Source organism: Zonotrichia albicollis, chromosome W (genome assembly GCF_047830755.1).
Source record: "Zonotrichia albicollis isolate bZonAlb1 chromosome W, bZonAlb1.hap1, whole genome shotgun sequence".
Classification (NCBI taxonomy): domain Eukaryota; kingdom Metazoa; phylum Chordata; class Aves; order Passeriformes; family Passerellidae; genus Zonotrichia; species Zonotrichia albicollis.
Window position 1 is genome coordinate 10824243 of NC_133859.1, and position 27342 is coordinate 10851584.

The window sequence follows — 27342 nt, forward strand, 5'->3', positions numbered from 1 at the left end:
CTGAATAAGCTTAGGAGGATCCCTTTGCTGCTGAGTTCTTGCCTGAACCATGCAAGACTTAGTAATCTGAGAACCAAACCATGTATTGTGTCATAGTTAAGATAATTTTCATTATGTTTTTCCAATCAGCAGGTGTAAGAACATAGGCAGTGCTTATGGTCTTTAAGCAAGCTATAACATGTTCAGAAGACATACCACTTTCCTGCGCCAGTCTCCACAGTTCTCTCACAACAGTGTAGTCTGTGTCTTTGTAAGCTGCTGGTCAACCTTGTTTTTAGACAACTGGGCATGCAGTAATAAATGAGGGGCCTCAGTCCTGATTCCGTGCAGGGCATAACTATCGCCTGGGCGTTAATTACAGGTGCTGAGTCTGAAGGATATGGTGATTCAGGATAGCTATCCAAAGTAATAATCTCCTCAGGGAGTGGCATGGCCAGGGAGCCAGCCAGTGGCTCTTGGCAAAGGTGGGGGGGAGGAGGGGACTGTATTGCCTGGGGGCCCAAGAGGGGACAGGGAAGCTGCAGCATTCCAGGACTCCAGCAAGGGCGAGGCGCTACAAAGAGCTGGGGGGGAGGGGAGGGCAACTGTGCTTGGGGTGCCAATTCCAGCCAAGAGGCCAACCATGGGCAGGGGGCTTCAAAGACCCAGGTACTCAACTATGCCCAAGGGGTCAATACCATCCGAGGGGGCTGACACCGGCGAAGCTTGTGCCAGGGGGGCAGGTAACAAAGGAGTTACTGTGGAAGGAGTAGCCAGTGAAGAAGCAGCGGGAAGGGGGGGGTTTGAGCAGTGGAGGAGCCGCAGCACCCTGCAGAGCCTCTGATGGGGGGAAGGCATTATGCAAAGGGGCCCTACCATGGGAAGCCAGCACCAGCAGAGCCAGCGAGCCGGGGGAGGCAGCCTCTGAAGGCATCTGAGAAGATGAGTCTGTGTGAGTTTCTTTAAGAGCTGCTATAATAAATCCCTAAGTTGCGAGATGCTTGGACACATCAGCATCACCAGCGCTCACAATTTCAAAAAGTTTGCATCCTACTACCTGCCAGGCGTCTAGCTGAAAAATGCTGGCTGAGGGGAAGTCTTTAACATGTATGGAAATCGAATCCAGCGAAGCAAGTAATTTCGCATCAGAAATGTCTCTGTTCTGCCATTGTAAAAGCCGCTGTAAATTTTCTAGGGTCTGCTTTTGCTCAACTGACAGCTTTGCTCCCATGATCTACCCCATTGGGTCTGCAGAGCTTTGGTCTCAGTCACAGTCTGCTCTTCACTGTAGGATCTTCTGTGTTCAGGTGCCAATTGTGGGTGAGGGTCCATAGTGATGCAGAATCCCCAGGCACGTGCAAAGGAGAGCCACTTTATTGCAAAAACCAGGCCTTTTAAAGCAGTTAGGCTTTTAGCAGTTACATAGTTTTAAAATACACCAAACATAATTCAGCCAACTACCATACACCATGATCTGAACACGCAATGGTTACATAACTTGTTTTTCTACCCCTAATTCAGCTGAGTCTCTTTCCCATAGTCCTTTTCTACTTAGCCAAAGTTACACGATTTTACAAGGCCTTTCTTTTATAAAGCTTTACTTACCAGTGACAGGCCTCCACTTTTTTGCAGAAAGCAGGAAGTAAGAGAGAACTTTTCATGGTTTCTCCTTTCTTAAATATGGTATTCATAGAGGCAGTTCTAGATTCTCTAATTGGCTAATTGATGTATCAATTCTCAAAGCCAGCCAGCAACTGGTTTTGCCAGGCACGGAGGAAGCTGTAATGCTCTTTACAGAGAGAATTACTTCCGTGCCTGATGGTTTTTTTCCTTTAACTAAAAACCAAGCTATTTCAAACCACCACAATAACCAAAACAGTTTACTCACTGTCAGGAAGTCCCAAGGCTGGGACCCTCATGAGCTCACGCTTTAACTCTTCAAAGGTGTGATTTGTTTCAGGGGTCCACACCACAATATTTTTAGAAACTTTCACTATCTCATATAAAGGTTTCACAATCAGTTCATAGTTGCATATCCGCAAGCAGCACCAACCTGTAATTCCAAGAGAAGCGCAGAGTTCTCTTACAGTTTGTGGCTTAGGTGTTTGGCAGATTGCCTCCTTTTGTGCGGTTCCCAGGAATCATTGCCCTCCAGAGACTTCATATCTGAGATACGTCACTTGTTGTTGCACCAGCTGAGCTTTCTGTTGAGCCACTCGATAACCATTTAGTCCAAGAAAATTCAACTGATTTATTGTCCATACAAGACACTCTTTGATAGTTTTTGTAGCAATAAGTAGATCATCTACATATTTTAGGAGTGTTCCCTCCTCAGGCAGAGACTGCTGTTATTCCAATTCTTTGTCCAATTGATTCTCAAAAATTGTGGGACTGATTTTGAAGCCCTGAGGTAACACCGTCCAGGTAAGTTGGTTTTTCCTGTCTGTGCTAGGGTTCTCCCATTCAAAAGCAAATATGTTTTGACTTTCTTCTGCAAGTGGCAGGCAAAAGAAAGCATCTTTGAGATCTATCACCAAGAACCACACAACATCATCTCAGAATTTAGTTAACAAAGTGTAGGGGTTTGCAACCACTGGGTGGATACTTTAAGCAATCCCATTGACTGCTCACAAATCTTGCACTAATCTATAAGTTCCATTAGGGTTTTTTTCACCGGTATTACAGGAGTATTAAATTTGGATTCATATTCTTTCAACAATCCTAGTGTAAAAAATTTGCTATTAATTGTTTTGATCCCTTTTCTGTCCTCTATTCTCAAGGGATATTGTCTCCTAACCACTGGCCTGGCTCCTGTCTATAATTCAATCTTTATAGGATCAGCCAATTTTGATCTCCCAGGAGCATTGGTATTTCATACTCCTGGGTATAGCTAGTTCATTATTTGCTGCAAATAGTTAGTATTGTTCAGTGGTCCTGTATCAATTGCCAATCCTAATGCTAAAATCAATTTGTCTTCAGGTACTTTAAATTTCATTTTTCCCTCTCTAAACTCAGTTGTTACCTCTAAATTTTCAAGGAGATTCCTGCCTAATAGGGATTTAGGTGAATTTGGCAGATAGAGGAATTGATGTATTCCCATCCTTTTCCCAATTTTGTGTTCTAATAGTTTTAAGAAAAAGGCATTCTCTGGTTGGCCTGTGGCTCCCATTACCTGGATATGTTTTTCACTTTTAGGCATTAAAGCTTGATTTAAAAACAAAAATGTGGCCTCTGTATCTATTTAAGAATTCAACTTCTTTATCATTCCCTAGCTGTATCTTAACCAGTGGGTCTGCTAGGGAAAGATCTGCTGGTCCCTGTCACTCACTGTTTTCTATTGCTGTAAAACAGTTTCCTGTGCAGTGGTCAGTAAATCTGGGCACTGGAGTTTCCAATGCCATCCTTCTTTACAATAAGCACACTGATTCAGCCCTAACCTCCCTTGGGATTGATTTGAGCCACCTCTACTATTTCCACCTTTACCTCTGCCTCATCCCTGACCACGTCCTCCTCTTTGATGTTGCTCCAAAGCTGCCACTATGGCATGTGGGGGTGTTCCTCACTCGGGGTCACCAAATGTGGCAGTGTTTGAGGGTCCCCAGGACGAGGGAAGAGATGAGAATCTTGACTCCATGTTTCAGAAGGCTGATTTATTATTTTATGATATATATTATATTAAAAGAAAATTATATACTAAAACTATACTAAAGTAAGAGAAGACATCAGAAGGCTAGAAAAGAAAGGAATGATAATAAAACCTTGTGACTGCTCACAGCCTCAACACAGCTGGACCTGTGATTGGTCATCAAGTAGAAACAATTCACATGAGACCAATCAAAGATGCACCTGCCACACATTCCACAGCAGCAGATAATTATTGTTTACATTTTGTTTCTGAAGCCTCTCAGCTTCTCATGAGAAAAATCCTAGCAAAGGTATTTTTCAGAAAATATGTCAGTGACAATGGCCCCTGTCAGTTTTTAGTCTTGCTTCTAGTGCGAGCTATTACTGGAGTCCCTGGGCTCATTCCCTCATCTGAGTCATCTGAGTCATCTCCTTTCTCACTTTCTAATATTCTACAACTAGGTGATAACTGAGTGGCCTCGGGGACTCTCCCGAGATTAGATTGTAATTCTAAAATATCAATTTCACTATTTTCTTCTTCTCTATCTCTCAGTTTAAGACATCTCTGGCCTATATTACATGAAGAACAACACTGTCATTTTTCTTTTACTTCCATCCTTGTCTAGGGCTAAAACTAAGGGATTTTGTGGGGGTAAATTAATACCACACCCTCTCTGCCACTCAAGCTTGTTTCTCAGAGTGAAAAACATATCCAGGTAAATAACTTCATTTCATTTGTTCTTTCTTAAAAACAACATTAACTGCAATATAATTAACCTTAACCTTATATTGTAAGGTCCCATTTACAGGCCACTTTTCTTCATTTTCTAATTTATATAGGGGCCACCATTGATTTCAATATTTAAATAAATCACTTTTCTTTAAATTGCCTCCAGGGATCCCTCCTAAATCCTTTCAATGAGCCAAACACACCCCCATGGACTCTTTTTGAAAACCTATTTACTATCAGTGCTACCTATTCCTGGTGGTATCCAGATGCCCACACTTTACAGTGAAAATTATCACTTGTGTTCTTTCTTTACTCTTATCCTGCTGATACTGCACCGACCACAAATTAGGAATCTTAGTTTTGACCTGCACCAGTATTTATGTTTACAATGTTGATAAGCAATTAACTCAAAAGGATCACATGGTCCACTCTCGCACAATCAACACTGTCCTGATCTGCACAACATACAAGGTAACTTGAGTATAATAAGAGTATGATGTGACATAAGCCAAAAACCTTTTAACAGACTGTCATGGTTTGACATTGACAGGAAGTGGGTTTTCTGGGATATGCTGTGGTCACCAATAGGTGTTCAGATTTTAATATTGGCACCTGATGTGGCCATTGGGACATTTGGACACACCTCTGAGAACACAGGGGTTAAAAAGCAGAGCTGCCCCTCTGGGAGGCTCTCTTGGGACTTCGGTGGGAAAAGCGGTCGGATCTCCCTTCCCCGGTCGGATCTCCCTTCCCCGTTCAGCTGCTGCTGCTGGGCGGGGGATGGGCAGCCATGCGGTAGGCCTGGGCCTGGACAGAGATGGGAGGTGAAGAGGCCCTTGAGGATGGAAGGGTGGAGGAGCACCAAGAGACATCGGGCAGCCACACACACCACCCCCCCCCATCCCCCATGGGAGAGAGAGAGGGAGAGCTGGCGTCTGAATTTGAGAGTGGCCGGCTGAGAAGGAGAGGGGGGGGGTGCGGCGAGAAGGTGCCTGGCAGGGCAGCGTGGGAGTTCTGGAGCTCCGGACAGGCAGAGACTGAATTTTTTAACCCTTTTCTTGCATGATAGAAACCTTGCAAATGCTGATCCTCCTGGAGCTGAATGAGAAGAGAGATATGAGATGAGATAAGAGGGGATGGGCCACGAGGGAAGTGCAGAAGACTCTTGAGTGGGGGGGAGATGATGGAGTGGCCTTTTGGCTGGACTTTTCTTGTGTGGCCATGGACGCAACCATTTTATTTCCTGTGACACAGAGACTGCATTTAGGGGGAGGCAGTGCCTCAGAACCGGGAGGGTTCAGTGTGGGTACCCCTCGGCCCCAGGGGGTGGAAAAATTTGGGGGGGACAGGTGTCCCGAAGGAGAGACTGTGCCTTTTTTGGAATGAGACAAGGCATCCTTGAAAGACAACTCTAGAAGCAGCTCTGGTCCATGCACAGTGGTGAGAGCACCGGGCATGGAAGGAAGATGTCACGATGGCAAAGGATTTCTGGGCGGTGCTATGAGTGACATGGAAACACACGAGGTTTCAACAGTGTTTCCAGGGGAAGCCTCTGGTACAAGAAGGACTCCTCTCCTCTTGATGAACTGAAGATTGAGTATTCTAAAGGGTGGTGCCGGACTGAGAGTTGGTGATTTGGGGGAATGTATTGAATTGGGAAATTTGGTGGGGGTAGGAGGAAAATGCTTTTGTAAGGTTTTCATTTTCCTTGTGTGTTTTTTTCTTTCCTTGTAGTTTAGTTATTTTCTTGTAGTTTAGTTAATAAAGTTTTCTTTATTTCTAAGTAGGAGCCTGCTTTGCTTATTCCTGGTCACATCTCACAGCAGACACCAGGGAGAGGGTATTCTCATGGGGGCACTGGCATTGTGCCAGTGTCAAACCATGACACAGATACACAGGCAAGAAATGAAAACTTATTAAGAGACACACATACAAGAAACACTAGTATTATATAGAAGACGCAAGATTACACATACAACAATCAAACACAAAATTTCAAGACCTTGACCAATACTTAAAGTCATTAGACTTCCTTTTAAGAGGACTCTAACCCCTAGGGACTCTAACCCCTTATGTATCAACGCTGGGAATTTCACCTGTGATACAGCACCCTGCGTGAGTTGTCACACACATCTTATGCGAGTTACTTAACTAAGACGAGAAACAAAATTCAAAACAATCAACAAATACCTTAATTTTCCTTCAGTTGGTTCTTATCTACCCCTGCAGAGAGCCAGCCAAGCACAGGGTCTCTCCAAGAAATTCTCGTGGTACGCCAAGGGAGTCCGCAGCTCCAGCAGACCTTGCAGCAGGGCAGAGAATTTTCTCCTGCCTGGCTCACCAGACTGAAGCCCAAAGCTGGGCAAGACAATAAAACTCTATAATCAGATGGTTATAGAGCAGGTAGTTGTTTATTCAGCACTGGGAATGAGGGGGATCTTTCCACCAAAAGCTCACTCAGTCTTCTTTAGCCTTCAGTTACATTTTAAAAGTCCTTCCACACAATGTCACAGTTACAACATATCATTAGCATACTCATATTGAGTCGTTAAAACCAAGGATCACGGACAAAGACTCTCAAACTAGTTAAAGTTAGAAAGTGGTATGTTTATTACACTGGCAGACAGCATGGGGGTCATCCCCGAAAGGCGTGACCACGCTGTACAAGGTTCTTTACCCTCTATTTATTTCCCAAGATATTACATAAAATACATATGCATAACTCCAGCACCTCCCATCCCCACTCTGTATTTAAATGAGGTTATTAGTCCTTCATGCATGTGCAATTCTTCTCTTGAATTGGGCCGGTGGTCTCAAAATGGGTCTGTGGTCTTGAAGGATGAAGTCAGGAGAGTCTTCATCAGGTCTCCATGACCCTCTGGCATAATCCAAGGCCCCCTGCTTCGTGATGGATTGATGTAAAGCCCAGGTACTAACCATTGTTCCACTGGTTTCAACATGTTCTTATAGTGGTTCACTTACTCCACTCCCTTCTATAAGCAAGCTCATAATGGAAAAATCAGTTTTAGCGTAAGCATCTAACAATCATTAACCTATCATCTACCTACCTAACTTACATACATTGTTCCTATCCCTCAGCTAAAATCTTAACTATTTAAAATCATGATTCAATATTTGCATAAAGCTGTGTCATGGTTTCACCATAATTTGTTGCTTTTGCGCATGCGTCAGTTCCTTCTGTGGTGGTTGTCAGTCTTCTGGTGGTCTTTTGATGAAGGTTTCTGTAGTCTTCCTCACATCTGAATTTTTACCTCTATCTTCAGTGCATGTCCGATGCTTCTTGTTTTTCAGTCTGTTATAAATAACTGTGTAGTTGTTGTCTTTCACTATTATACATTGATTTTTGCAAATTATTTTGATATAGTACAATTTGTAATCACTTTTAAACTGGTTTTGGTATTGTATAATTAGTCAGCTTTTGTGGCTAATACCCTGGCCCTGTGTAGCTTATATAAATAGTAGTGTGATAAATATGTATATTATAACTTAGGCCTTCGCAAAATATTAAAATAGAGACTATGTAATGCTTTTATTTTTGTAACTAACTGACAATAGAGAGGATAACTTTGATAAGTCTGTGGAAATAGCTAAAACTGTCTGTATGATGAGATAACATTGAAGGAACCACACAGATAACATCAAAATAAATGTTGTGAAAAGGACTTCTGCTACGGACCCTGGGGCAATCAATAATTCCCGTTTGTTGTTGTGAGGAAATGGCATACACGTTGTGAAGAAATGGCACACATGTTGTGAGGAAATTATATACAGGATTCCCAAAAAACAAATCTACAAAATTGCACGGCAGGTCAGGGATCGAACAAAGCTAAAGAATGCCTGGAACGTGTAAAAGAACTCAAAGGAATGTTTGAATATGTATAATCTTCATGAATATGCATTTGATCAGCACAATGAAAAAGTATATAAGGAAAATTGCTATCACTAACTGCCGTGCTTGGCACTTTGCCAAGCACCCCAGCACTGGGTAATGTCCTTTTTATCCCTTATTAAACTTTAAAAGAATTCAAAGAACAAGCCTTGTTTCTCACAAGTCTAACTTGGTTTTAGCTAATTTTGCAGTTGGCAAGTTCTGTTAAAACTTGCTATCCTACTCTTGATGGTACTTGTTATGTCACTTGCTTTGCTATCTTGCTTGTTTTACTTGCACATCTTGTTACAATATTACTTGTGGTTAACCTTTTGTTACATACCCACTTAGGTTTCAGTGTTCCTGTAACACTATAATTTAACCTTTTAGACTGCACTGATGTTAATCTTAGAGGAAATAAACCTTGAGTTGTCATCCTCCCCCTCCCCCAAATTCTCTTGTTAATTACCCCAAAGAATTGTTCCATTTACTGTATGCTGTGGGTTTTGGTTTTTCAGGAAATTTTGTCCCATCAGAAAGGAAGATGCTGTGAGAGGAGGGTGTTGTCTGGGAGACAATAGGGGTAATTCAGAAACAAAAGACATAGCCAAGCACTCTCACATAGCACAATAATAACTCAGCAAATTTGGGAGCCTTGCCTGGGGGTTAGGGGTTTTTTGGGAGTTGCAGATAATACAGTGAGAGGTGGTGGGGCTAACTGAGACTTGGCTAGGGGGTAAGGAGCTGGGGCTCATCCCTCTTCTGCCCGGCAGTCAGGGAGAGCAGTTGTGTGTGTTAGGGTGCCTGTTTCCCAAGACAATGCTATGTTGTAGTTTGCTGCCCTGGTCTGCCCTCTTTTCATTGTTTCTGCTGGCTGACAGTGGATGGTACTGAGATTGACTGCTGCCTTCCCCATTTCTTCCCGCTGCCAGTAGGTGATACCAAGGTCCATTGATGCCCAGTCAGATCTGCCTGATTTTACTGTTTGCTGCCTGCTGCCAGGGGTGGTGCCAAGACTGACTGCAGCTTGTGAGTTTACAAAAGGAGGAATTTGCCTTCTTCTTCCTCCCCTGAGACTCCACTACCACCTGGAGTGGTTTCTGAACTTGTATAGGAGTACCCCCTGAAGCCGAGGGGGAACGAGCACATCTTCCCTGTCTCACAGGGCCCGCTAGTGCTCTCTGCCAGTTGTACGAGTCACTGCAGCCAGCACAACCTAGGAGCCAATGGCATCCCCTGCCAGCTGAGGCTGTAACCACACCAAAGGGGAAATTGCTTGGCAGGTAGGAAAAAGGTTGTTATTGGGTTTTCTGTTTTCTTTGCTGTTACTGTTGTTGTTTTTCTGTCTTGGTTTATATATATATTCTAGTAAAGAACTGTTATTCCTTTTCTCATATTTTTGCCTGGAAGCCCCATAATTTCTAAGTTATAATAATTTGGAGGGAGGAGGGTCATATTTTCCATTCCAGGAAGATTCCCCCTTTCCTTGGCAGACACATTGTCACAGACATCTTTTCATAAAAATCCTTTATTTAGGATTTTCCCTTCTGGGAAGCTGAGGCCCCAGAAAAAGAATGTAAACAATGGTTATCTGCTGCTGTGGAATGCAACAGGTGCACCTGTGATTGGCCCATGTTGGATGTATATAGTTAATGGCCAATCAAGGACTGAGCTCTCTCTGGGACAGAGTCAGAGACAGCTTCTTTGTTATTCATTCTTTTCTGTTCTTAGCTTAGCTAGCTTTCTGAGAACTTTTCCTTCTATTTCTTTTTAGTATAGTCATAATGTAATAAATATATCATAAAATAATAAATCAAGCCTTCTGAACATGAGGTCAACATTCTCGTCTCTCTCTCACCCTGAAGACCCTTGTGACCACTGTCACAGACACATGCCTTTTAAACCAGGACAGTTTTTGATGCCCGATGTAGGGTATGAGGGCATGGAGAGGTAAAGGGTAAAAAAAGAATAACAGTTTGTGGGCAACCCATTTGTGTACTGGATATTAAAACCTTGTTAGGCAGCACCATGTGGTCTAACCTACCCTGGTTCGGTTGGCACATGATCATGGCTGCAGTCTGTTATCCGTTTTGCAGAATGGGTCAATAAGGCGAGGGATTCAAGGTTTGTAAACTTCATCTGGAATGCAGGCACATGACTATATACCTATCACAGACTACGTTCAGATCTTTGGGGTATTGCAATGACTTGATGAGGGTTCCTCAGGGTGAGAGAGATAGACGAGAGTCTTGGCTTCATGATCAGAAGGCTGGATTTATTAATTTATGATATATAATACATTATGCCTATGTCGTAGGAAGGGGACCAGGACACCAGATGGTTCATCACAGGTCCAACAGGTCCAGTTTATTGAAGAAAGTATCAAAAACACTTATACAGCAAATAATAAGCTTATGAAGATTCTGTAAGCCAAGCAATCTATTGGTTAAACTATACCATCAACTCTTCCTCATTCCTTAGGGGTTACATCTCTCTTTTCTCATGTCTCTTTCACTATTTGTTATCCTACTACAGCTAGGCCCAAGGACACACTATCTTTGCAGGTGCAGGAGTTGGAATTAGCCATGGTTTTGTACTTTTCCAGTCTTAGCCAGCCAAACTCCCAACAATTCCCGTTTTTATTTAAAAAAACCCAAAAATTCTATGGGCTAACTGTGTCACACTCTTTGCAACACAAGAATAGACAATTCTAACAATTATTACATTATAAGCAATATTCTCAGCTAGCAAGGTTTCCCTCTTACAAGGGATCTAAGCTAGAAAAACAAACCAGAAGGCTATCACTATTTATAGGATATGCTATATAACAGATACAAAAAAAGTTCTATGTGCTACAAGGCTCAAACAAAACTCAGGTGTGCTAATACAACCTACAAAAGTAAGCTAAAGGAGTAACGTGTACGCAGGTTTTGCCTGCATTGATTGTCTGATAAGTTTGCTTTCTATTCTCAAACAGCAGATATACTTCAAACAGGAACGGCTTTACTCACAAATGCTTCTGATTGTTCTTTTAACTAGAGTTTCTCTAATGTTCACAACAACACTTTGCACACAGGTCATAAAATAAACGCCTATCATAAAAGCATAAATCTATCTAACGTTACTTAAACTTAATAGCACCTAGACTTAAAACACTTAAAATATTAAAACTTAACAGAACTTAACAGAAATTAAACTCAACAGAACTTAACTTAGCAGAACTTAACTGACTTTAAATTCTACATAACTTAAACCTAATATAATTTAATCTTAACAGAATCTAACACTTAACAGAAAACTTAACAAAACCTCAACAGTATTTAACATTCAATGGCACTTAGTAGATAATTTAAACTACTTAGTAACAAATTATACTTACTATAAAAATAAAATATAGCATTTACTATAACTTACTTACAGGCCTGATTCTAAAATACTAAGCTAAAACAACTTTCTTCACATATTTGCTGCAGCATTTTTATACTTAAATGCACTTAAACATAATAAGTTTATTCAAGGTATACCTGTGGAAAAATTCTTTTAAATTCAGTGTTTGCTTTTACATCTATCACATCTAAACAAAGCTTAAAAAATACAAAAAACACACTCATTACATCTTACTTCTACAACCACTTTAACACATTTTTAACATTTTTAAATTTTTCAAAATATAATTTCAGAGTTTGATGTTCCATCAATTAAAGTCTATGCTTCTGATGTTTAAAGTCTCTGTTAATACAGGTGATTTTAAGACAGCATAACTAATACTAAGCCAATTCGGCCGAAATTTGACTCCCGCATTCACTACGCTGATTTGTCTTTCACAGTCTCTGCTAGGAAAAACAAAAGGGTCCTTTTTAACTTAGGTGAGAAACGCTGGTGCAATGGTTCTTGGTGTCGCTTGTTTATTTTCTAAAACTGAAGCTTTTGCCGGCTGCGGGGCGGAGGGAGAAGCGCTCCCGCTTGAAAAGTGCTCCAGTCCCGCGGCGCGTGTGTCGGAGCGGGTGACCCCCCCGCGGCGGCTCCGCTCTCCCCCCGCGGCAGCTCAGTTCTCCCCTCCGCTGCCTCCGCTACAGCTGCTGCAGCGCAGCATTTCAGGCGGGCGCTCGCCGCGGCTATTCCCCATGGCGGAGCGCCCATGCCGAGTTCGGAGCAGCACAGCCCCGCAGGCGTCCCGAGCCGCAGCTGCTGCTTTGCATTCAGAGACATGCTGAAACAGTGTATTGTATATCACCCGCCATGGCTTGCTTGGTTTCTTTGCTGACTTATCATCTTCTAACACTGCTTCCCATAGTATATCCCCAAATTTTCTCCATTCCGAGAGTTCATAGACCGTATGTGGGTTAAGGAAAATTTCTTCAGCGTATCCGTAGGCTAATAAGAAATCTATCCCCTTTACCCCTCGCCATTCTAGATACACAGCTAATAACTTATGTGCTGCTTGCCTTTTCATACCTCTTTCGTGAGCGCTCTTTGCAGCTTTCCAGGCTCCGGCAGACACGTATGGCTCAGGTCACGGATGTGAACCCCGAGAGTTCTTCAAAATTCCGGCACCGTCCTGGCTGCTCAGGACCCAGCTCCAACTTCCTCGACCGTGGCGTGCTCTTCCCCTTTTTCTTTTAGTCGAGACGAGGGGTCAGCGTTCAGGGTCAACCATTTGTCGTAGGAAGGAGACCAGGACACCAGATGGTTCATCACAGGTCCAACAGGTCCAGTTTATTGAAGAAAGTATCAAACACTTACACAGCAAATAATAAGCTTATGAAGATTCTGTAAGCCAAGCAATCTATTGGTTAAACTATACCATGAACTCTTCCTCATTCCTTAGGAGTTGCATCTCTCTTTTCTCATGTCTCTTTCACTATTTGTTATCCTACTACAGCTAGGCCCAAGGACACACTATCTTTGCAGGTGCAGGAGTTGGAATTAGCCACTGTTTTGTACTTTTCCAGTCTTTAGCCAGCCAAACTCCCAACATGCCTATACTAAAAGGAATAGAGAGAGAAAAGTTGCTGAAGTTGCTAAGCTAAGAATAGAATAGAATCTCCAAACAAGGTTCTGTGTCCAGGCAGAAAGCAGGACAATCTCTCCTGTGAGTGGTCAGTAAATCCAAACACTCACAGAAGACCAATCACAGATGCACCTGTTACATTCCACAACAGCAGATAATTATTGTTTACATTCTTCTTCTGGGGCCTCAGCTTCCCAGAAAGGACAAATCCTAAAAGAAAGGATTTTTATGAAAAAATGTCTGTGACATTGGGGTTTCTTTAATAATGGTACCCTGTCTTTATAGGGCAAGGACCTCCCTCAGCAGGAGGCGAGGGGAGCCCAGGGGGAGGGAACGGCACCACCCCCGAAGGGAGGAGCAGGGTTGAAGCCGCACAAAACGGCACAGAGCACCGGAAATGCGCCGGCAGTCAGCTTCCGCCTCAGAGTCAAGTAACAGCTGCTCAGACAGCTCGGAAGAGCCGAGTGAGCCCGGCTGGGACTCGGAAACCGAGAGAGCAGAATTAATACGGTTTTGAGTGAAACCGAATAAAGCTTTAAACAATATTGGGAAACAATCGCAACACAAACTCACCGATTGGGGAAAAATAAAAGCAGCTTGTGGGGACCGGGCACCGGCAGCCTCCATGCATGTTTTCCTGGTGGAGGTTGCCGGAGCGCGGGGGAACCAACAAAGGGCATATACCCCAGTTAACCCAAAAGAAATCAAAGCTATTTCAGAAAAAGGGGTCAATTCAGCTGTAGTACCCACTCTTGTGGAAGACCTTTCTGGCAATAACGATCTGCTCACTTTTGATATTACGCAAATAAGCCGCATGCTTTTTGATGGGGCGGGGCGCATTGTATTTAAGCAGGAGTGGCAGGACAGGCGCGTTAGCCCAGGCTTCTGGGGAAGGGCAGCAACTCAGCGAGCTGTCCCCAGCCGGCACAGCTTTCCCTGGCAGCACCCTCACTCCAAGCACGCCCGAGAGGGATCTGTAGGAGCTGCAGGAAGACACCCCGATGCAGCGGCCCAGCTACAGCAACCCCCAGTGGGGCAGGGGACCCTCATACCCTATGCCCGCACAGGGAACAGCCAATTTTGCATCCCCACCTACGGTGCAATGGCAGAGCTATGTACCACCCTCAGTACCCTCGCACCCCCCACCGCCACAACCTGCGCCGTTGCCACAAGACCAGAAGGGGACGCCCCAGAGCGGGACCCCTGGGTAGCCTTGGCCATGAGAATAGGGAAGGAACCCCTGATGGTGTGGGGGACATGCCGCCTTTACGGCAGCCAGGATCCACACGCCATAGGGTTTCAGTTCTGGGCGGACACGGGACCAGACTGCAAGATTTTTCCCCACACTCTAGTCGCAGCACCATCAGCAAGCCAAGTAAGCCCAACCTTTATAACAAGCAGAATGAGACTGACGAGAATTGCGAGTTTCTGTTTACAGGACATGCTCGTGGGACGTCCTCGTGACGCGTACATCCCCATTCCAGAGGAAAGTGACAGACCACCAAGCCGCCAGACAGCGCCCGAGAGACCCGCACGGGTGAGACCCAGGCATCAGCGGTGTTTCTGTGTGATTTTGCTGTTGGGGCTTGTTGCCAGAAAGCAAGCCAGCCCAGATCACTACCCCCATCAGCCATTCAGGTGGGTCATGCGACACCTTAGTAGTGACAAGGTGCTCAGGGAAATCACCACACTGAACACCCCATCCTTTGTGCTCCGCATTACCGACCTGTTTCCAGGACAACCAAAGGTAGACCCCAATTCCCCACACGCCACACACATGTACCTATCCTAATGGTGCCCAGCCTCAAACCCAGGAAAAAACGACTGCAATCACCCAGGGTGGGGATATTGTGGGCACTGGGGCTGCGAAACCATTGTTACAGATGCCAGACCGTCGGGGCCTGGGTGGGATCCACAAGAGCCCGACAAATTCTTACAGTTCGCCTGGGCGCCCAGCATCTGCAAAACACCCATCTTCCTCCAGGGAAGCTTTTATCGCAATCGTCATAAAATCCCAAAAATTCGGAAATGCACTAGCTATAACATGACGGTCTTGCAGCCACATTACCCCAGTTGGGCCATGGGCAGAACGTGGACAGTAGTCCTTCAAGGGTCAAAAGAGAGAGTGAATGTGCAAATTATCAGGCTCCAACCGTCGGCGCCCCGAGCGGTCGGACCCAACAAAGTGATTAAAAGCATGCCGAAAGGGAGAAACACAACCTACCCTAAAACCTTTCCCATAGGGGTCAGCAATGTCCCTACCGGCCACACGGAAGCCTCTCAGATAGACCGCTCAGCCGGGTCGAACTCGGACCCAATCCTTCGTATGTTAGTAGCTACCTTTATATCCCTGAACGAATCCAACCCTAACCTAACCGAATCCTGCTGGCTTTGTTATGATGTCAAACCCCCCTTTTATGAAGGAGTGGCTTTAAACACTCCCTTCAGTTACTCCACAGCCGATGCCCCTCACCAGTGCAGATGGGAAACCCCTCGCAAAGGAAACACCCTGAGTCAAGTCACAGGCCAGGGCAGATGCTTTGGCAATGCAACACTAGCTAGGCGAAAAGGCAACGTCTGCACCAAAGTTGTCAAGCCAAACAGGAAAAACAATAAGTGGGTAGTCCCATCCGCACCTGGGATGTGGGTTTGCCAGCGATCTGGAGTGAGTCCCTGTGTGTTCATTGCCAAATTCGATTACTCTAACGACTTTTGTGTCCAAGTTCTGATCGCTCCTAGGGTCCTGTACCACTCAGATGAAGAAGTGTATCACCTTTTTGAGGAACCCAGACGGCTCCACAGAAGACTGTCCAAGGACTGTCCCAGCTGCAAATGACAATCGATGAGGACTTGCAAAGGATCGAGAAATCCATCTCCTTTCTAGAGAAGTCAGTGTCCTCACTCTCGGAAGTGGTCTTGCAGAACAGGCGAGGTCTGGACCTCCTGTTCATGCAGCAAGGAGGCCTGTGTGCCGCCTTGAGAGAGGAGTGCTGCTTCTATGCAGACCACACAGGAGTCGTAAGAGACTCCATGGCGGAACTCCGAAACAGACTGGCTCAGAGGCAGAAGGACAGGGAAGCCCAACAGGGCTGGTTCGAGTCCTGGTTCAATCAATCACCATGGCTAACCACTCTGATTTCTACCCTAATAGGTCCGTTGGCAGTGCTGCTTTAGCAGTTACCTTCGGACCATGCCTGCTGAACAAGCTGGTCTCATTCGTTCAGACCCGCCTAGAACGGACCAACATCCTGTTCATAGGCCGGCGACAATTGCTGTGAATTCAACCAGGGAACACTGCCAGCCACAAGTCCTAAACTTGTCTGGCAAAAACTTACTCAGGTTTACCAAACCCCTTTCCCTTACCAAACTACAACCTTATACCTCATTTCAGTACCTATGTATATGACTACCTCATTCATTTGTGAAAAAAGGGGGGGGGGAGATGTGGTAGATAGGGTCAGGCGTTCGGAAGATTTCTCGATGTTACGGGAAGGCAGGGCCCCTGTCCCCTTAGATAAGAAAATTAACATAGGAATGCAGCCCCCTAAACCAGATGCTGGTAACTTTCCATTCCCTACCCAGTAAATTTCCACCCCTTACTAACCATAGATGGTAAAGACAGACCCCCTATGACGTAGAAAGACCCTAGATTATAAAACCCCACGAGAAGAGATAATAAAGGCCTTTTGACCGTCCACCACATTGGTGTCTGCATGTTTCATAGGTCCGAGCGACCCTGGAGAGTGGGTCGCCGTGCTGTTCCTCTGAACCAGGTCGCCAGCCTTGTATCAGAAGGTTACAATTCTGTGCCCTCAAGACTGGCTGAGAGCGAAGGCAGGGAGAAGAAGAAGCACAGAGTTTTGTTATCAAGAACTAGACTCACTCCTCCGCAGTCTACTGGAACACTGTTGATGTCTGGGCATGGATGGGGCAGAACACCTTGCTCCTTTTGCTTTTGAGTTAGCTAGTTAGATTAGCTAGCTGAGGCAGTCCAAGCTTTCCCTGGACTATTTTTCTTTCCCTTTTCTTGGAACCATTCTAACCTGCTCCAGACTGGGACCCAAGTAAACACCGAGAGCTCACACTTTGCAGCCTGCCATGGCCTACTCTGCAGCCTTTCCCAGTGCTGGAGGGACTGATAACAGGGCAACCACCTACCGGAGAGACTCTCTGAATTTGTCATCTTTTCAGAGTGACAAACAAGCTTTGTCATCCAGTATTGTTCATTTTGTGTGCTGGGGAGTGCATTGCCTGTTAAATAAACATTTTTTTTTCTACCTCTCTCTGAGGAAATTCTTTCCCCAACTGGTTGGGGGGGAGGGGCCGTGTGGGTTGCCTTTCTGGGGGGACTCTTTTGGAGGTTTTCTCCCAAATTTGCCCTAAACCAGGACAATGGGGAAGATATGAGAAGGTGGCATGGAAAGCCCACTTCTGTCCTGACATCATGGGTGACTAAAGTAAATAAAGAAACTACTAACAGAGGGAGTTCCACCAAAACAAATGTAGCCTCAGTTTCCATGATTGAGCTGCTAGGTATAACTGATGCCTTTTCCTTGGTCCTAAAATTGAGAGCCAGACACAGTTAAGGGATAAAAGGTTTTTACCTCACTATTTAGTAAGGATCCTTATGGTGTAACACTTCGCCAAGATGGAGCACGCCAAAATGCATGCACACGATAGATGGTGTATACCATTTTATAGACCTTGCAAATTAGCATATCTAACAAAGATGCCCCAATGAGAGGCTTGAATGAATAGTGTGATATCCTCCCATCCTAAAGAATTTCCCCCTAGATGGGCCTAATCCTAGTTTACAGGGTGCATTCTAGAGATGACCTTGGTTTCTCAAGATAGTGTAGGGCTTTCCGGCCTCCAACTGCAAGGCCTCTAGGATGTTTGGTCTTGTGGCCTAACAGAATACCGGGACTATGCTAAGTTATCAGACTTAAGGAATTACAAGTATGCATGCTAAGAGCACTGAGGATACGTAAAAGGTATATAAAAGGTATATAAAAGAAAAGGCAAAAAATCATCATGGCATCATAATAGAAGGGAAGATGATACATCTGATCCCCTTGAAGGGACCTCCAGAATGTATACCCAGGGAGGGAACAGTAGCTAGGACTAGAGGGGCCCTGCCTCCAGCCAGGTAAAAGCCAGGGAAAATCGTGTCTTTTGGACTGTGTGGATCTGATGGCCTGGCACATCAGAACCACAGAAATACAAGGCTCTGGTTTACACTGGTGTGTAGTGTGCTTTAATGCCATCAGGACATGGGAGGGTAGAACCCCTTTCTATTGCTGGGGTGACTAGGGGATTGCAGCAGTTGACTGCTGGAAGCTGAGGTAAGCTTGATAAGGAAGGAGTGGCAGAAACACCCTATTGTGACTGATGCAGGGGCCCTGTGTATTCTGGGCATGGATTTCCTCTGGAGCGGCTATTTCAAAGACCCAAGAGGACTCAGGTGGGCTTTTGGGATAGCTGCTGTGGAGGCATGTGGAGACCCTGGGGGGCATTCCCTGGTTTAGGGAGACACTAGAAGCTTCCCTCAAAAATCTGTTAGACCCCATTGTCTCCTTTCCCGGTTCTTATGTCTGTTCCTACGTCCCTGAGTCACTCCCTCCCTATTCCCTGATTTTCCCTCATTTTTGTACTGCCCCAAGACCAGGTTCACCCTCCACCCCTCGTGATTGAGTAACCTAGAGCCTACACTTGTGTGTGCTTTGGGGAACTCTGAACATCTCACTGCGCCGCTGAATTAAACATCTGTAGATATTATGCAAAGGCCCTTTTTGCTTCTTTACCCTGGACTTTACTAGCAGCAATTCAGGCTGTTACAGAGGCAGAGGGCATTAGGCAAATTAACACCTTGCCTGGAGTATCAGAAAACCCTTCTGCCTTAGGACTCCTGAGGGGGTGTGTTGGTTTTGTATGGCCTAGTTTTTGGTAGCGGGGGTGTCACCCTGATTTTTTAAGTTTTTCTAAGCCTTCTGATGTTTACATTCTTGTAAAGAACTTTCTCACACACTTTATAAAAATAATTTATTATTTTGCATTCTTTTATGGAGGAGGAGAAATTTGATGGACTGTTGGTTTGTCCAGTGTCATTGGAGAGGTGGCACTGTCATCCTCCAATCCACTGTCACTTTTGGAAATCTATAAATGTTGGAGTCAGAAATTAAAAATTCTCTTTTTACCTTGAGAGAGCTGTGTGTCCGCGTTGTTTTATATATCACAGCTTCAGGTTATGAAGTCATATTCCCTCAGTTTGCTCCTCCCCAATTGACTTTTGTTTATGCTTTTTGGGGCCTGAGGCTGTAGGGTGCCCTTGTGTTCCAGGCCCAGAGGAATTGTTTTGTCAGACCAAAGTGTGAAGACAATAGTTAACACTTTATATGAAGTTTAAAGTTATGCACTAATGCAGCACAGGATTTGAAGGATCTAAAGGCTAAAATCTTAAGGCATCAAAATGGAGTTACCCCAGCTCAGACCGTCACTGTGCCAGACATGCTGGAGCTTCAGTATGAACTGGAGTCCAAATCAGCAAAGTGGTATGCCACTAATGACATTGCCAATGCATTTTTCTCCATTTCTCTGGCAGCAGAGGGCAGGTCAGTTTGCCTTCACCTGGAGGAGTGTGCAGTATAATTGGAATCCACTGCCCCAGGGGTGGAAGCACAGTCCCACCATTTGCCATGGACTGATCCAGGCTGCACTGGAAAAGGGTGAAGCTCCAGAGCATTTGCAGTACATCGATGACATCATTGTGTGGGCGAACATGGCAACGAAAGTCTTTGAGAATGGAGAAAAGATCATCCAGATTCTCCTGGAAGCCTCTTTTGCCATCAAAAACAGTAATGTCAATAGACATGCTGAGATCCAGTTCCTGGGAGTAAAGTGGCAAGACAGCATCAGATACCCACTGAGGTCATCAAAAAGATCACAGCGATGTCTCCTCCAACCAACAAGAAGAAAACACAAGCTTTCCTAGGTGTCGTAGGTTTCTGGAGGATGCACATTCCTGAGTACAGCAAGATTGTGAGCCCTCTTTACCTGGTAACCCACAAGAAGAACAGTTTCCACTGGGGCCCCGAACAGCAATGAGCCTTTGCCAGGATCATGCAGGATATGGCTCACATGGTAGCCCTTGACCCAGTCAGGACAGGACCAGAGGTGAAGAATGTTCTCTACTCTACAGCTGGGAGCAATGGCCTTTCCTGGAGGCTCTGGCAGAAGGTGCCTGGTTGACTGAAGGCCAACCACTTGGATTCTGAAGCCCAAGTTACAGAGGGTTTGAAGCCAACTACACCCCAACAGAGAAGAAAATCCTGGCAGCCTATGAAGCTGCCTCAGAGGTGATTGGCACAAAAGCACAACTTCTCCTGGAACTTAAATTAGCAGTGCTGGGGTTGATGTTCAGAGGAAAGGTTCTATCTACCCATCATGCCACCGACACCACATGGAGTAAGTGGATTGCCCTCATAACGCAGAGTGACCATTTTGGAAATCCGAATCACCCTGGGATCTTGAAGATAATTATGAATTGGCCCAAAGGTGAGAATTTTGGTCTGGTGGATGAAGAGGAGCAAGAACAGTTGACACATGCTGAGGAATCTCCACTGTACAACCAACTGACACAAGAAGAAACATACTGCTCTTTTCACTGATGGTTCCTGTCTCATTGTAGGGACAAACCACAAGTGGAAAGCAGCCATATGGAGCCCCACGTGAGTAGCTGCAGAAGCTACCGAAGGCGAAGGTGGATCGAGCCAACTTACTGAACTCAAAGCCGTCCAGTTTGCCCTGGACACTGCTGAACGAGAGAAGTGGCCAAAGCTCTACCTCTACACTGACTCATGGATGGTAGCCAATGCTTTGTGGTGTTGGTTGGAAAGGTGCAAAAAAGGCAACTGGCAGCATAGAGGAAGACCAGTCTGGGCTGCTGATGAATGGCAAGACATTGCCACTTCAGTAGACAAGCTACTATTGAAAGTCCATCATGTGGATGCCCATATGCCCAAGAGTCAGGCTGATAAGGAGTACCACAACAATGAACAGATGGATCAGGCTGCAAAAATAGAGGTGTCACAGATAGATTTGAGTTGGCAACTATATGTTCTATATGTTCAAATTATATATAGCAAGAAACTTAAAGCTTGCCTGAAAAAAACACCTCACCAAAGTTGACAGAATAATAGTTTAAAAGCAATAAAAATCATAATCAAATTTAAAAATCACTAGCATAACTGCAAATTGTCAACAGCGGTGAGACTTTTTCAGAATAGCTATCTTGTTCTTTTCTCCTCTTTCCTTTTTATATATATAGAAAGGGTGAGATGTAGGAATGTGTCCCCTGTTGACAGAGTGACTAAATTATTGTTTGTCTGCTTAAAAAGGCAAAAAGCCCAGAGGTTTCTCTCCCGATTTGGTACAGACACCTCATAGGATCTCTTGGACTTCACTCCAGACCTGGGGCTGTCCGATTGGACAGAGGCCAAGACGTCCCGCCTAGGTAATTCACTAGAAAAAGAAGAGAACAAAGGAAATAATGGCCTTTGTTGAGTGTTTTATCAGGAGCAAGAGCTTCTTGCCGCCAGCTTGGTTTTTCTCTGTAAGAGCTTTGTTACTTTGTCTTTTATTAAACTTTTTTCTGTTTCCAACACTGCCTCAGAAGCCATCCTGCTAACTTTATGCCATTTGGGGTAGCTGGGCTATCTCAGGCATGATAAGTTCTCTGAGAGCTCATAAGACATGGCTCAAGGAGAGACCTATCAATGACACTGTGCCCATACCCATATCTGTGTGTATATATGTATATAATTAGAATAATGCATGTATGTATGTAGTTTATAGGTTTAAAGGTATGGGAAAAATTTGGGGTGGATAATGTTGTGGGTTTCGGTTTTTCTGGGAATTTTATCCCATCTGAAAGGAAGATGCTGTAAGAGGAGGGGGTTGTCCAGGAAAAAAATAGAAGTAATTAAGAAATGCAAGACATGGCCACCTTACATACCATTTTACAACTCTTACATACCACAGTAATGACTCAGGCAAGGGAAATGAGAATTTGGGGGTCATGCCTGGGGAAGGGGGAGAAGCAGGGTGGTTTCGGTAGCTTCTGAGCTGTGGGTGGGGCAGTCCTTGCCTGGCTTGGAGGGGAGCGGGTTGTGGGGTTTGGCGCTGGACTTCTCCTGCCCAGGGGTTTAGTGTTGGTGTGAAGTTTCTCCTAACTGCCTATTGGTGAGGCCGCTGCTTGCAGTGGACTGTTGGTGGACTGGGACTCTCTCTGCAACATCTACCCTCGCCAGGAGAGATCCCCACTGTCTGCATGGGTGTTAACAAGGGAAAAGATCAGGTCTCCACATCCTATCTCTCTCTCCCTCTCATGAGAGAGCACCTCCAGCTGCTTACTGGAGCCTTGGCAGCTTCTGCCATCAACAGGATACCCCACAGGATGTGTGAGAGCCAGGGGAAAACTGAAATACCCTCTCTCTTCTCCCTGGGCTGCCATTACCCCCTGGGGAGGCTCAGGGCTTGCACCAGCCACCACAGCCAGCAATGCCCCCTGGAGGAGGAGTCACTCCACTCCCTCTGCCTCATCAGGAGCCAACAGTGCCCCCTGACAGTTGTGGTCATAACTAGACTATATATCTATAGATATATCTCTATATTCTAGCAAAGAACTGTTATTCCTTTTCCCATATCTTTGCCCGAAAGCCCTGTAATTTCTAAGTTATAATAATGTGAAGGAAGGTTCCCGCCTTTCTTGGCAGACACCTGTCTTTCAAACCAGGACACCATGGGACACCTTCCACTAGACCAGGTTTCTCAAAGCCCCATCCAGCCTGGCCTTGAACATTTCCAGGGCTGGGGCATCCACAACTTCTCTGGGCAACCTGTTTCAGTGCCTTGCCACCTTCACAGTAAAGAATTATTTTCTTATATCTAATCTAAGCCTACTCTCAGTTTCCGCTGGCTTTCTGGTTTGCAAGCACACATTGCCAGCTCATGTCTAGCCTCTCATCCACCAGCACCCTCAAGTCCTCAGCAGGGCTGCCCTTGATCTGTTCATCCCAAGCCTGTATTGATACAGGGCTTGCCCCAACCCAGGTGTAGCACCTTGCACTTGGTCTTGTTGAATTGCATGAGTTTCCCATTGTCCCACTTCTTGAGCTTGTCCAGGTCCCTCTAGATGGCATCCTTTTCTTCAGGAGTGTCAATCGTACCACTCAGCTTGGTGTCATCTGCAGGCTTGCTGATGTTGCACTTGATCCCTTTGTCGATGTCAGTGATGATGAAGACATTGAATAGCACTGGTCCCAGAGACATGAGGGACACCACTTGTCACCAATGCCCATTGGGACACTGAGTTGTTGACCACTACTCTCTGTTTGTGACTATCCAACCACTTTCTTATCCATATAACAGTCCACCCATTTAATCCATCTCTCTCCAACTGAGAGAGAAGGATGTTGTGGGGGACCATTTCAATGACTTTACAGAGTACTGATCAAGGATATCTGTAGCCCTTCCCTTGTCCACTGATGGAGTCACTCCATTGTAGAATGCCACTAGGTTGATCGGACAGAACTTGCCCTTGGTGAAGTTGTGCTGGTTGCCTTGAATCACCTCCTTATCCTCCATGTGCCTTAGGAGAGCTTCTAGGAGGATCTGTTTCATGATTTTCCCAGGCACAGAAGTGATGCTGACAGGACAGTAGTTCCCAGGGTCTTCCTTTCTATCCTTTTAAATGATGGGTGCAATGTTTCCCTTTTTCTAGTCATCTGGGACTTCACCTGACTGCCATGACTTTTCAAATATGGTGGAGAGTGGCTTGGCAACTTGTATTGGTTTTGCATGGCCTGGTTTTTGGCAGCAGGGGGGGGCCACAGAGGTAGCTTCTGTGAGAAACTGCTAGAAGCTTAGGCAATGTCTGGCAGAGTCAATCCCTGGTGGTTCAAAAGATGAATGTGCTGCTGGCCAAGGCTGGGCCAATTAGAAATGGTGGTAATGCCTCTGTGATAACATATTTAGGAAGAAATCAAAACAAAAGTTGTGTCGCAGTTGTAATTTTCAGCCAGAAAAGAGCAGAGTGAGAACATGTGAGAAGAACAGCTGCAGACACCAAAGTCAGTGAAGGAAGGGGAAGGAGGTGCTCCAGGCACCAGAGCCTAGAATTCTCTGCAGCCTGTTGTGAAGACCATAGTGAAGCAACTGAACCCCTGTAGCCCATGTGTCCCTGACTGCAAGGCAAGATATATTCTATTTGCCATCTCTATGGCAGTTGTCTTCTGTCAAGTGGGCAGTTTTCCTTATCTCTTCCACAACCACTCCTCCCTCAGGGGGTGGTGGGGGAACAGGGGACAGGACAAAATCTGCTGATAATAGGCTATTTCATGTCACTGCATGACTGATAAGAACTATAGCATCCCATTGTGAGATGCTCTGCCCAGAAGAAAGAGCCAAGCATTCTACCCAGATATAATTTGGAGATTCTGGAAAACCAACACAGCTTCTCCACTGGATTTCCCAGAGGAACAGCAGCTGCCTCTTCTTCCACTGGATCTTCAGAGGAAGAATACACCCTTTGTCTACAGGATCCCTGCTCCAGCAGAACCACACCTGACACTCCAGGAGGACTGCAGCCACATTTCCAATTTGACTGCTACCAACACCCTGACCAACAGGGTGTCAGGTTGTGTTCTGACTCTGTCAGTGTTGCTTTAGTTTACTGCATTGTTTATTTTATCCTTTTATTTTCTTCCCTATTAAAGAACTGTTATTTCCTGCTCCCATATTTTTTTTGCCTGAGAGCTCCTTAATTTAAAATTTATAGCAATTTGGAAGTGGTGGGGGGGGGGGGTGGTTTACATTCTCCGTTTCAGGGGAGGCTCGTGCCTTCCTTAGCAGGCACCTATCTTTCCAAACCAAGACACCGTTGAAGTCCATGTGGATGCAGAAATCTTCCTGCAGCCCACGTAGGAACTCCACACTGGAGCAGGTGGATACCTGGGAGGAAGCTGTGATCCTGTGGGAAACCCATGGAGAGAGAGGGGCCCTGCTACCAGGCTGGAGCAGCCTGTCCTTAAAGGACTGCACCCCATGGAAGAGTGACCCACACTGCAGCAGTTTGAAGGGTACTGTTGCCTGTGGGATGAACTCACGTTGCAGCAGGTCACAGAGAGTGGTTGCACGTGAGATGAACTCATGCCGGAGAAGTTTGGGGAGAAATTTCTCCTGTGGGAGGGACCCCACAGTGCAGCAGTGTAGCAGACTCCATGGAATTGGCTAGGGCTCCATGGAGGGCCAAGGCTTAACGATAGGAATTGCTGAGTCATGATGAAATAGCAAAATAAGCTCCTGTCTTCCGCCTTTCGGACCCTAGCTTATCTCTGTAACCCCATGTCATGGTTTGAGCCTGGCACAGAGCCAGTGCCCCCATGAAAATGCCCTCACCCTGGTGTCTGCTGTGAGATGTGACCAGGAATAAGCAAAACAGGCTCCAGCTTAAACATAAAGAACACTTTATTACCTAAACTACAGGAAAATAGGGAAAAACTATAAGGAAAAGGAAAAACAAAAATTGAAAACCTTACAAAAAACCACTTTCCTCCTCCCCACTACCTGAATTTCCCAATCCGATACATTCTCCCAAATCACCAACTGCCCAGCCTGGCACCACACTTTAGTATACTCAAACTTCAGTTCATGAAGAGGAGAGGAGTCCTTCTTGTTCCATAGGCTTCCCCTGGAAACACGCTGAAACCTCGTGTGCTTCCATGTCACTTCGGCACCACCCGGAAAAAGTCCTCTTGCCGCTTGTGACATCTTCCTTCCATGCCCAGTGCTCTCACCACCGTGCATGGACCAGAGCTGCTTTTAGGGTTGTCTTTTAAGGATGCCTTGTCTCACTCCAAAAAGGCACAGTCTCTGCTTTGGGACATCTGTCCCCCCCATATTTTTCCAACCCCCTGGGGCCGGGGGGTCCCCACGATGAACCCTCCTGGTTCTGAGCCACTGCTTCCCCCCCAAGTGCAGTCTCTGTGTCACAGGAACAAACTGAGTCCATGGCCACAAGAAAAGTCCAGCCAAAAGGCCACTCCAAATCATCTCTCCCCATTCAATCATCTCCACGTTCTTCGGGCCAGGTCCTTGTCTCATCTCATCTCCTATCTCCCTTCTTATTCAGCTTCGAGGAGGATTAGCATTTTTGCAAGGCCCCAATCATGAAAGAAAGGGGTTAAAAATTTCAGTCTCTGCCTGTCTCAGAACGACGATACTCCCACATGTGCTGCTGCTGCGGCCGGCCGGGCTGCACCCTTCTCCCCCCTTTCTCCTCCTGGGCCGGCTGCTATCACATTCCGTCTCGCCGACTCTCCCTCTCTCTCCCTCCTGGGGGGGGGAATGGCTGCCCGATGTCTCTTGGGGCTCCTCCACCCTTCCATCCTTGAGGGCCTTCTCACCCCCATCTCTGTCCAGGCTCCGGGCCTACCGCATGGCTGCCCCTCCCCCGCCCAGCAGCAGCGGCTGGACAGGGGAGGGAGATCCGACCTCTTTTCCTCGACGTCCCAAGAGAACCTCCCAGGGCCAGAGCTCTGCTTTTTAACCCCTGTGTATTCTCGGAGGTGTGTCCAAACCCCACTGGCTACACCAGGTGCCAGTAGCAAACTCAGAACATCCATTGGTTTGACCACAGCATCCCAGAATTCCCACTTCTTCCTGGTCAAACCACCACACCCCATAGGTCACTTTTCCCTAACCCCTACTACTGGACAAGTTTGGATCCACTTATACCCTATAAAAAGGGGCTGGTTTAGCCCATTTGGCAGAAGAAGAGCCATCGCTGGAACCCTTCACAGACCCCTCAATAAAACCATCGCTGTGGAATGACCAGGACCTTTTCTTCTCCTCTCTCGCAGCGTCTGCTTCCCCTCTAGCCTGCCAGGCGCCTTGGCAAGCAAAGAGCTGGAATCCTAAGAGCTGATAATCACTAAAGAGCTGATATCTACTAAGCTTGCTTAAGGTAGCCACGGCTACGAGCGGCCTGGGTATTCCGACAGGGTATTCTGACACTGTCCCCAGGAGGGACTGAGCTATCCGGTCCGTGCT

General features: G+C 45.8%; 1 long non-coding RNA gene across 1 annotated transcript; it reads left to right on the forward strand.

Moving 5' to 3' along the window:
• The first annotated feature begins 488 nt into the window (after positions 1 to 488).
• LOC141726863 (uncharacterized) lies at positions 489 to 17516 on the forward strand. The gene is made up of 2 exons (XR_012577821.1): positions 489 to 9505; positions 14672 to 17516. It is a non-coding gene; the product is annotated as an uncharacterized LOC141726863 (long non-coding RNA).
• The last annotated feature ends 9826 nt before the right edge of the window (positions 17517 to 27342 follow it).